Raw genomic sequence first — 12,456 nt, 5'->3', positions numbered from 1 at the left:
TTTTTTTTTTTTTTAGCATGCCTTCACCATCTTTCTGCACTCAAAACAAGTTCTTGTTCCAATGGAGAATGTGGTCTCTTCAGGCTGTCAGCGCCCTGGCTTGTTCAGCCACAGACATACTTTTCTTAATACTTTGTACTCACTTTGATTCCCACTAAACTTCTGCACCTTGTGAGCCCACTGGAATTCTGCGTTCACAGGGTATTGTGAATGCTCTGTGTGAATGAGGCGGCAAGGAATTGTGGACATAAATATCGTGCTGTCAGACTTCATTTAAAAAAAACAAGCTCAAAGATAAAATTATTAATAAATGCAGGACAACAACAACAGAGCATTAAACCAAGTGTGGGGCCCTTCTGCGTGTGGGGTTTGGGGTGACTGCATAGGTTGCATGCTCATGAAGCCAGCTTTGGAGTAGCTAAGTCAGGAGTAAACTCATATCTGACTTCAAAGACAAATGTCTTAACACTTCACATGGAATCTCCTCTAATAACACAAGGCAAGGAAGGCATTGGCAGAGAAATCAAAGAATGTCAAGAAGATGAGAAAATTTTAAGACAACTAGATAACATCAAGCTGCTTCCCTTGGGTTCTGTGATCATTAGTGCTACGGTCTGAATGTTTGTGTCCTCTCAAAATTCTTATGTTGAATCTTAATCACCAAAGTGATGGTGTTTATAGAATTTTTGGTTGACAGTCTTTTTCTTTCAGCACTTTGAATATATCATCTTTCTACTTAGTAGCCTCTGTGTTTTCTGATGAGAAATCAGCTGTTAATTTTACTGAGGATCCTTTGTACTATCATGTGTTGCTTTTCTCTTGTTATTTTCAAGATTATCTCTTCATTCTTTGACACTTGACAGTTTTATTATGATGTAGTCAGGTGTGGCTCTCTTTGAGTTTATCATACTTGGAGTTCATTGAGTTTTCTTGAATGTGTGGATTAATGTGTCTCATCACATTTGAAAGTTTTGACTATTAGTTCTTCAAATATTTTTTTCTTTCCTTTTCTCTCTCTCTCCTCTCCTTCTGGAACTCTCTTTATGCATATGTTGGTATGCTCGATGGTATACCAGAGGTCTCTCTTTAAGTATATGTTTGTGTTTTCTATGGCGTACCAGATGGTCTACAGGTCTGTTCATTTTTCTTAATCCTTTTTTCTTCCTGCTCCTCAGACCGGATAATCTCAATTGATCTATATCCAAGTTCATTGATTCTTTTTTTCTCCCTGCTCAAATCTGCTGTTGAGTGTCCCTATTGAATTTTTAATTTCAGTTATTGTAGTTTTCAAATACAGAATTTCCATTTGGTTCTTATTTATAATTTTTGTCTTATTCTTTATATGATAAGACATAGCTCTTATACTTCTCTTTAGTTCTTTAGATGTGGTTTCTTTTAGTTATTTGATCATACTGAAAATATCTTATGTAAAGTCCTTCTCTAGGAGATAAAGACTTACTCAGGTGGTTTTTATTATATCTTTTCCTTGTATGGGCTACACTTCCCTGCATCTTTGCTTGTCTTGTAATTTTTTGTTAAAACCGAAATTTAAAAAATTTAAAATTAAATAATAGAATAGAGCAACCTGGAAAATTTGAACTGTAGGTTAGATTTGAAACTTAATTTAGAAACGCTTCTATTTTTATGCTCTAGTCGCAATGTGCAAAATGTTTTTGAAAAATTGTTTGCAGCAATATCCAGAAAGGCCATAGGACTGGCATGCTTTTCCATGAAGGTAACCCTTTAACCCTATGAAATAAGATATGATGGTCCCCATTTAACAGGATAAAAAGTTAGTGATTTATTCTAGTGAAAATTATAAAAAGATAAGGATGCAAAAATGCCTTCCAAAATCTAGTTAACTTTTAAAACTAGTGGTTATTCTGGGGAAAATGGGGAATATTATCCCATTAATGAATCTTGAGCTATTTCTTTGTAAGAAGAATTATATCACTGCTTCTCATGAATCTCACCAGCATTGACCTATGGCCTCCATCTCTTCCTTTTCAGTTCTTTTAAATTTTATTTATTCACTTTGTTCTTGTTGTTCTTTCTTTTTCTTTATTTTTTGTTTTTTTAAATTATTGTACTTTTTTCCTTTTCCTACTCTATTTCTCATTTCCATTTCTTTTCTCTATAATATATAATTGAGTATGATTATATGTATTTGAGATTTTATGTTTTTCAATCTTAAGTGAACTTCACTTTTTTCATTTGTAGAATAGGAGATACTGTCTACTCTGTCCACCTAACAGGGTTGTTTTAAGTTTTAAACAATACTTGTTATAGCTCCAGAAAACTATAAACTAGCTTCTGTTGCTTCCTAGTTTATTTCTTTGAGTGTTTTTTTAACTTTCATATTGAAACTGTTAACAAAAATACATTTCCTGATTGTTCTTATTAGACCCCAAGATTTCAGTATTTCAGTATTTCATCTGTGATAGAATTATTGCTGCAGATTTTCATATGTGATAGAATCTGATATTTTGAATGTCATTTTATACTTTTTCAAACGTTAGCAATTTTTGTATTCTCTCATAAATTCCTCAAATAATTTATCAACTTTAATTTTGTATTTCTATCAGTTAAATTTTTAAAATTTAAATTCAAAAGCATTGGTAAAATATCAGAACTTCTAAGTTTAACTTCTAAAGCTGAATGTCAATTAAATTAAATTTTAAACATACAGAGTTAAACAATTCAAACTACAAATTTGGAATCAAAAATATACAATAGTCTGAGCACAGTGGCTCATGCCTGTAATCCCAGCTGAGGATTTGGGAGGCTGAGGCAGGCGGATCAGCTGAGGTCAGGAGTTCGAGACCAGCCTGGCTAACATGGTGAAACCCCGTCTCTAATAAAAATACAAAAATTAGCCAGGCATGGTGGCAGTGCCTGTAATAAATATCCCAGCTACTTGGGAGGCTGAGGCAGGAGAATCGCTTGAATCCAGGAGGCAGAGGTTGCAGTAAGCCAAGGTTATGCCACTGTACTCTAGCCTGGTTGACAGAGCGAGACTCCATCTAAAAAAAAAAAAAAAATATATATATATATATATATATATATGAAAGTATAAATTTAGGTTTAAATTTTAAAAATTCTAAAGAAATCAGAATTAGCTGAAATTATTCCAGTATAAATTAGTATAAACCGAAAAATCCCCATAGGAACATTCCATCAAAGAGGACAAAAAGATTCTTGATAAAGCTGGTCCTCCTTTCAGTTTATAAATTTTGGATAGTCAGGGAGGAAGACATTCAGCAGTTGATCCCTGGGTAAATAAGCTCTTCAGTAATCTGGCATTCTGCAGATTGGCCTGCTTCCATGGATAGAGGCAAGCATGATGATGGGGAAGAAAAGATGTATAATCTCCATATAGAAGCATTGGCTAAATATTTTTGTAGAAGTCTAGGTTGTTTACTGCTTGCGTAATTTCAGAAAATGGATATGATACAAGACAATATTTAAGACAGGTCAGTGAAGAAAGCAGGACAGAAGAGTTGGAAAGACGAGATGCAGCTACAATTGAGAGTAGCAAATTAAATGCATCTGGTAAACTCCTGCTCCCATATTTTACTTGCTAGAGCTAATAGTCTTAAAAATGAGTTTATATAAATTAAAATTACATTCTACTCTATGTAACAGACAATTAAAATAACTGTTGCTTAACTAAGATAAACGTTTATTTCTCTCATGTAAAAGAAATCCAGTGGTGGGCAGTCAAGGGCTGGAATGGCGGCTCCACATGTCATGAGAAGCAGGGCTATTACCTTTTTATTCCACTATCCTAGCACCTAGCACCTAGCATCCTAGCACCAGCACCTAGTTTCTATCTTCAGTGCTATTTCATGGTCCAAGATGGTTACCCTTGTATCTGAGTCAAAGGCTGAAAAAAAAAAAAAAAGGACAAAGAAGGAACACTTCTCTGTTGAATCTTTGAGGAGGCTTCTTCGAAGTCCCATGCAGTTTATATTTCCATGGGGGACTTTGGACTTTGCTGTATCCAAATTCAAGAGAAACTGGGCAGTAAGCTGGCCAGCAAAAAATCAGGTTTTTGATAATAAGGAGGAAAAAAAGAATGAATGGTGGATTAGTAAGGAGTCTCTGACAGAGTTTTTCTCTTTTGCATTTGCCATCCACAAATAATGAGGATCAAATACTTAGAAACATAACACTGAACTCTAGCAAAACTATTAAAGCCTGGGGGGGGGAGCAATACAGGGTATTCTCTTTTAATATAAGGAATAATTCATAAAGAAATATACTAAAATATTTTAAGACCTTGATCTTATTTCAAACAGTCAATTTTTCTGCCAGTATGTACTCAACCAAAAAGATTTACACCAGGCCAATAGTTAATGGAAGGGCAAGTACCAGAGGCCAGCTGATGGAGGTCTAGGTGTCAGGCCAAGTTTGGTTAAATAAACCTTGCTATTACAAAATGAATATTAGTTGCAGCAAAAAGGAAGTTTATACATTGATAACATTGTTAGGGGGTTATGCCTATGTTTGGGAATTATTCAGCAGCTTTTGTTGCTTCAGCAGTCACTTTTTATCCCATTAAGCAATATAGTGGCCAAAAGAGAACTTCCCTTTGTCCTTTGAAGGTTTGCTGAAAATCAACAGACAAAAGGCAGATTAATAGAAGAGAAGGCACACAAATTTATTAATATCCAGTGTGGAGAGTCACAAAGTAACTACCCCACCATGCAATGGGGTACAGATGGTTATCTACCCTTCTTCTTAGGGTAAAGGAAGATAGAAAAGTGAGGATGATTTTAGGAGAGTAGTAAATGATTTTTAGGGGAATTCAGTGGGCTTGAAGAACATGCAGTGGCCCGGGACAAAGTCTGTTGAGTCCTCAGAGCAGACAATGGTTTGTGACAAATCCAACCAGGTGTGCTGACATATTTCAGTGTTTCTTCATATGATATGAGTTCGGTTAACGAAAATTCAAGGAAGGGATCAGAGGTAATTGTTTTCCTCTTTGGTGGGTCATGACTTTAGGCAGATAAGGGAACTTCAGAGAACTTCATCCTGTGCTTTGGGAGACAGGATTGAGAGACAGTGGGGGTGAGCCAGGGGAGAAGGTCAGAGACATCTTGAGGCTTCTTTTTCAGTTCAGCATGTCAAAGCACCACTTTAAGGTATCTCTTTCTGAGCCCCAACAGTAGATACTCTCCATTCCCCCTTTGCCCGACACCTAGCAACCACCAATCTGCCGTCTGTTTCTATGAATTTACCTAGGGAAACCTTCTCTCACCTCCCATCATTCCTCCCCAGAATGTGACCTTATTGTCACTTAAAACTTCAGTCAGCTTTCCTCATGATGCATTATAATTTGAAGGAGTCTTTCACCTCTTCTCTGTCCCTCTCCCACACCTGCTCCCACTAGATGCCTTGTGCATTAAAGTTAAGTGAATTGTCTGTGATGATTTTACCATCTGGTTTTCATAATGATTATTTGTAAACTTAAAAAGAAACCTTTTTATTATAGAAAATTTCAAACCTATAAAAAAGTAGAGAGAATGGTATAATAAACCTTCATGTGCACATTACCCAGCCTCAGTGATTACCAACTCATGGCCAATTTTACATCCTCTATACCCTCCTCTCCTCTTGTGCTTTTTCTTAAAGGGCTCTTCAGGCAAATAACAAGGAAACCAACTTAAATCAGTGACTGTGAGTGGGAATGAGGTTAAGGAAAGATCAAAACATCAGAGGATAATAGAGTCTCTTACATATTCAGAACAATTGCTTATATATTACACTAAGTTGAACTATATGAAATTGCTGTTTATGTATGTCAAAAATGTTTGAATACTAACTAATAAATATGACTCAACCTAATATATACTCCCATGTTCTGTTTTCATTGCCCTACTTTCAGAATGGAGATTTGAAAGACCTGTGTTCACTGTTATATACATAAATTATCAAATTATCAAATACAAATTATTTATTATTTGTATAATTATAAGTTATCAAACATGAATTAAATTATATTCAATGAACTCTACTAAGAAAAGCAGAGAATAAAAAATTGTTAAAACACGGCCGGGCGCGGTGGCTCAAGCCTGTAATCCCAGCACTTTGGGAGGCCGAGGCGGGCGGATCACGAGGTCAGGAGATTGAGACCATCCTGGCTAACATGGTGAAACCCCGTCTGTACTAAAAATACAAAAAATTAGCCGGGCGTGTTGGTGGGCGCCTGTAGTCCCAGCTACTCGGGAGGCTGAGGCAGGAGAATGGCGTGAACCCGGGAGGCGGAGCTTGCAGTGAGCCGAGATCACGCCACTGCACTCCAGCCTGGGTGACAGAGCGAGACTCCGTCTCAAAAACAAACAAACAAACAAAAAACAAAAGAAATTTTTAGAAATAACAAGTCCATTAGTTAATTTATCTATCCCATGGACCTTCGTCTATTATGTATAAAGCACGTTCTTGAGACTAAATATAGGGATAAATAACAAAGGGTTTGCTCTCAAGGAATTTATTCTAGAAGAAGAGAGAAGTATATAAACACATAAGTAATCATAGAAGGTAGTAGGTGCTTCAACAGAAGCATATACAAGCTATAATATGAATGCAGAGAAGTATTTAATTCCTTGGGGCTGCTTTTTAGGGAACCCAATATCTGAGCTGGGTTGTTAAATGTGAAATGGGATTTTGTCAGGAGTGGGGGTGCTAAGAAAGGGGATTGCCAGGCTGGGTGCGGTGGCTCATGCCTGTAATCCCAGCACTTTGGGAGGCCGAGGTCGGTGGACCACTTGAGGTCAGGAGTTCGAGACTAGTCTGACCAACATGGTGAAAACCCATCTCTACTAAAAATACAAAAATTAGTGGGGCATGGTGGCGGGGGCCTGTAATCCCAGCTACTTGGGAGGCTGAGATGAGGTACAATAATCACTTGAACCTGGGAGGTGGAGGTTGCAGTGAGCTGGCAGATGAGGGCCTCCTAATCTGCATAGATTTTGCTGGGTAGGACATGGAGAGGTGGCTTTAGGTGGAGCAGTGGCATGATCAGACTTGAATTTTTATTGTATTTTATTTATTTATTATTTTTGAGATGGAGTCTTGCTCTGTTGCCCAGGCTGGAGTGCAGTGGTGTGATCTCAGCTCACTGCAACCTCTGCCTCCTGGTTCAAGTGATTCTCCTGCCTCAGCCTCCTGAGTAGCTGGGATTATAGGCATGCACCACCACGCCCCACTAATTTTTGTATTTTTAGTAGAGATGGGGTTTCGCCATGTTGGCCAGGCTGGTCTCGACCTCCTGACCTCAGGTGATCTGGCTGCCTCTCCCTCCCAAAGTGCTGGGATTACAGGTGTGACCCACCGTGCCTGGCCCAGACTTGAATTTTAATCACTTGGGTGGCTGTGTTTGGAGAATGAGTTAGAGTACAGAAGTGGACAAGGCTGGAATCAGGGAGTAAAAGGAAGTCATTGGACATCAAGCAAGTTGCAGTAAGTGAACAAAAACTGATCATTTCCCAAGCCTTATGGCTAGTGAGTGATTTACAGTGTATGTTTATTATATGAGGAAAATATTCCCTCCTTTTATTTGTCATATAGAAAAACAACATTGGAAATACATGCCTAAATAGACAATATACAGGTTGAACATCCTTGATCCAAAAATTTAAAATCCAAAATGCTCCAAAATCTGAAACTGTTTGAGTGCCAATATGACACTGAAAGTAGAAATTTTCATACATAAATACTTAACACAAATTTTGTTTTATGAACAAAATTATTAAAAATATGGCATAAAATTACCTTCAGTCTATGGGTATAAGGTGTATATGAAACATAAATTTCGTGTTTAGACTTGGGTCCCATTCCCAAGATATCTTCTTATATATATGCAAATATTCCAAAATCCAAAACAATTCAAAATCCAAAACACTTCTGGTCCCAAGCATTTCAGGTAAGGGATACTTAACCTGTACATTGTTAGATAATTTGTTACAAAGTTGTATGGAAAGACTGAAATCATTATTTGAAAGTGCAAAGCCCAGATATCACCCCAAACTACATGCTCAGTAAAAACTCGAGATAAGTGAAATTGTATTCCTCTGTGAATATGTCCTGTATGTCCTCTGTGAAGATAATTTAAATCTGGAGTTAATCCAGTTAATGAGGGAAAAATCAATCCAATAGTAACCTTGATCAAATGGCAGTGCAATCCTTAATTATCAAAGAAACTCTTGGAAGAATGACAGACCATTTATTATCATATTTGAATCTTTTCAAAATTTCCTGAGGAAAATAAAAGTCTTACAATACCTTTCAGGAACATGATATAGTTTCCATAAACAGTTTCCTAAGACATTGCTGCTTGCAAGTTGTATGGGTATGGTGAACAAATCTATAACTGGAAAGATAAAAACAGGGTAAACATAACATATAATGAAGCCCTCTATGTTAAAGCATGATGATTAACTTCCAAATAAAAATTTTAAGGAATTCAGTCAAACAGTTAATTTTCGTGATATCAAAATAGAAAAATAAAATCCTCCATTTCAGCTACCTAAAACATATTCAGTATAAAAAGCAAGGTACAGAATGATAATATCTTATAAGTGTAAAACAACATATTTATAGATATAGGTACAGATGTTGATGTAAATATTTTTATAGGCAGAGAAAATTGCTGGAAGGATATAAAAATAATAAACAATGACAATATCTTGGAAAGCAGTTAGGTAGCAGGGCCAAGGGCTTTTTACCTTATACTTCACATTCCTCTATAGAGCATTCTTTTTTTGTTTTGTTTTGTTTTGAGACAGCGTCTTTCTCTATCACCCAGGCTGGAATGCAGCAGTGCGATCACAGCTCACTGCAGCCTCGAATCGCTCAAGCGATTCTCCCAACTCAGCCTCTGGAGTAACAGGGACCACAGGCACATGCCACCACACCCAGCTAATTTTTATTTTTATTTTGTAAATATAGGATTTCGCCATGTTTTCCCAGCTAGTCTGGACCTCCTGAGCTCAAGGGATCCACCTGCCTTGGTCTTCCAAAGTGCTGAGATTACAGGTGTGAGCCACTGCGCCCAGCACAGCATTACTATTATAATAAAAACTAGTATAATTTTTAACAAAAAGGTAAAGAAGGATATACCCAAGATAATCAGCAAAAAGCTGAAAAGGAGGTAAAGAAACTGTAAGAAAATATATTCAGTAGAAAATGTAAGAGAACAGGAATAAGTACAAATGCAACAAACCTGAATGGGCTTAAAATATTCTATTAAAAGTTAGACATTTTTGAAACAGCCAAAGAACCAAAAAAATGCAGCAACAGGTTGGGTGCAGTGTCTCACGCCTGTAATCCCAGCACTTTGGGAGGCCAAGGCAGGCGGATCACAAGGTCAGGAGTTCGAGACCAGCCTGGCCAATATGGTGAAACCCCATCTCTACTAAAATACAAAAATTAGTCGGGCGTGGTGGCGGGCGCCTGTAGGCCCAGCTACTCGGGAGGCTGAGGCAGAAGAATCACTTGAATCTGGGAGGCGGAAGTTGCAGTGAGCCAAGATCATGCTGCTGCACTCCAGCCTGGGCAACAGAGTGAGACTCCATCTTAAAAAAAAAAAAAAAAAAGGCCGCACGCGGTGGCTCACGCCTGTAATCCCAGCACTTTGGGAGGCCGAGGGTGGCAGATCACAAGGTCAGGAGATCAAGACCATCCTGACTAACACGGTGAAACCCCGTCTCTACTAAAAAAATTAGCCAGGCATGGTGGCAGGCGCCTGTAGTCCCAGCTACTTGGGAGGCTGAGGCAGGAGAATGGCGTGAACCCAGGAGGCGGACCTTGCAGTGAGCTAAGATGGTGCCACTGCACTCCAGCCTGGGCGACAAAGCGAGACTCCATCTCAAAAAAAAAAAAAAAAAAAAAAAGGTATACACCACCACCAAATGATATAGAAAGACTGAAAATTTAAAAAAAAAAAAAAAAGAAAACCATATGCCAGGCAAGTACTGACAAAATTTAAGCTAGTAGAGAACTAATAACTTTAGGTAAACAACTCACAACTTTAAGTGGGCAAAGAGAAATATTTAATGTGCAGAATAATTATAATTTACTAAAAAGTTGGAACAGTCATAGCCTTAAGCACTTAAGAACATAGCTTTGGGCCAGTTGCAGTGGCTCACACCTGTAATCCCAGCACTTTGGGAGGCTGAGTTGGGCAGATCACCTGAGGTCAGGAGTTCGAGACCAGCCTGGCCAACATGGTGAAACCCCATCTCTACTAAAAATACAAAAAAAAAATTAGCCAGGCATGGTGGTGCATGCCTGTAATCCCAGCTACTCAGGAGGCTGAAGCAGGAGAATCACTTAAACCTGGGAGGCGGAGGTTACAGTGATCCCAGATTGTGCCACTGCACTCCAGCCTTGGGCAACAGAACAAGACTCTGTCTCAAAAAAAGAAAAAAAAAAAAAAAAAAAACCCAAAACCACATGATCATCTCAGTTGACACAGAAGAAGCATTTGACAAAGTTTAACACCCCTTTTTAATAAACAGTCTCAACAGTTTGGGTATAAAATGAAAATTCCTGGCTGGGCATGATGGCTCATGCCTGCAATCTCAATACTTTGGGAGGCTGAGGTGGGAGGATCACTCAAGGCCAGAAGTTTGAGACCAGCCTGGGCAATGCTGCAAGACCCCATCTCGACAAAAATTATTTTTAAATTAGCCAGGCATGGTAGCACATACCTGTAGTCCCAGTTACTCAGGAGGTTGAGGCAGGAGAATCACTTGAGCCCAGGAGGTCAGGGCTGCAGTGAGCCATGATTGCACCAATGCACTTCAGTCTGGGTGATAGAGTAAAACCCCATCTTAAAAAAAATAAAAAATGAGCAGGGCACGGTGGCTCACACCTGTAATCCTAGCACTTTGGGAGGCCAAGGTGGGTGGATCACGAGGTCAAGAGATTGAGACCATCCTGACGAACATGGTGAAATCCTGTCTCTACTAAAAATACAAAAAAAATTAACTAGGCATGATGGTGCGTGCCCATAGTCCCAACTACTCGGGAGGCTGAGGCAGGAGAATCACTTGAACCCGGGAGGCAGAGGTTGCAGTGAGCCGAGATCGCTCCACTGCATTCCAGCTTGGTGACAGAGTGAGGCTCCGCATAAAAAAAAAAAAAAAAAAGCAGAGGAAAATTCCTCAACATATGAAACATATGACATGGTTTGGCACTGTGTCCCTACCCAAATCTCATGTCAAACTGTAATCCCCACGTGTCAGGGAAGGTACCTAGTGGGAGGTGGTTGGAGCATGGGGGCAGTTTCCCCCATGCCATTCTTACCATAGTGAGTAAGTTCTCATGAAAGCTGATGGTTTAATAGTGTGGCACTTCCCCTCTCCTCCTGCTGCTTCAAAAGATGTGCCTTGCTTCCCCTTTGCCTTCCACCATAATTTTAAGTTTCCTGAGGGCTCCCCAGCCATGTGAAACTGTGAGTCAATTAAACCTCTCTTCTTTATAAATTACTCAGCCTCAGTAATTACTTTATAAATTACTCAGTTCTTATAGCAGGGTAAAAATGGACTAATACAACATAATAAAGGCCATTTATGAGAAACCTGCAGCTCACATTATCATCAATGGAAAAAAACCTAAAAACTTGTCTGCTAAGATCTGGTACAATGCAAGGATCCCAAACTTACCACTTCTAATCAACATAGATTGGAAGAACTAGCAAGTGCAATTAGATAAGAAAAAGAAGTAAAAGACATCAAAAATCAGAAAGGAAGAGGTAAAATTATTTCTATTTGCAGATGACATAATTCTATATGTAGAAAACCCCAAAGATTCCACAAAAATATATTAGAAACTAGTAAATGAATTCAGTAAAGTTGCAGAGTACAAAACCAACATACAAAAATCAGTAGTTTTTCTATACACAAACAACAAATGAGCTAAAAAAGAAATCAAGAAGTCAATCTCATTTACAATAGCTATTAAAAAAACACCTAGGAATAACTTTAAGCATGGATGTAAAAGACTGCTACAAGGAAAACTATAAAACATTGATGAAAGAATTTGAAGGGGATACAAACAAATGGAAAGACATCTCACTTTTCATGGATCAGAAGAATCAATGTTATTAAAATGACGATACTACCCAAAACAATCTACAGATTCAATGCAATCTGTATCAAAATGCCAATGATTTTCTTCACAGAAATAGGAAAAAAAATTTCAAAATTTTTATAGAACCACAAAAGAACCCAAATGGCCAAAGCAATCCTGAACAAAATGAACAAAGCTAGAGGCATCACACTAACAGTCTTCAAAATATACTACAAAGCTGTAGTAACCAAAATCGCATGATATTGTCATAAAAACAGATACATAGACAAATGAAACAGCATAGAGGACTCAGAAATTAATCCATGGATCTACAGCCAACTGGTTTTTTGACAAAGATGTCAAGAACACTCACTGGGG

General features: G+C 38.2%; 1 protein-coding gene and 1 long non-coding RNA gene across 2 annotated transcripts in view; both read right to left on the bottom strand.

Annotated features, from left to right (window-relative positions):
• C5 (complement C5) overlaps positions 1-12,456 on the bottom strand; it is a 129,274-nt gene that overhangs the window by 110,801 nt on the left and 6,017 nt on the right. The window lies entirely within an intron of this gene.
• On the bottom strand, positions 4,639-11,796 carry LOC129478947 (uncharacterized). Its single transcript, XR_008656511.2, has 3 exons — positions 10,716-11,796; positions 8,287-8,374; positions 4,639-5,042 (listed from the first exon to the last, which is right to left on the bottom strand). It is a non-coding gene; the product is annotated as an uncharacterized lncRNA (long non-coding RNA).

This window comes from Symphalangus syndactylus, chromosome 3 (assembly GCF_028878055.3).
Source record: "Symphalangus syndactylus isolate Jambi chromosome 3, NHGRI_mSymSyn1-v2.1_pri, whole genome shotgun sequence".
Taxonomy (NCBI): Eukaryota; Metazoa; Chordata; class Mammalia; order Primates; family Hylobatidae; genus Symphalangus; species Symphalangus syndactylus.
Note: the sequence above shows the minus strand (reverse complement) of the source record. Positions and strands in the feature narration are given on the sequence as shown.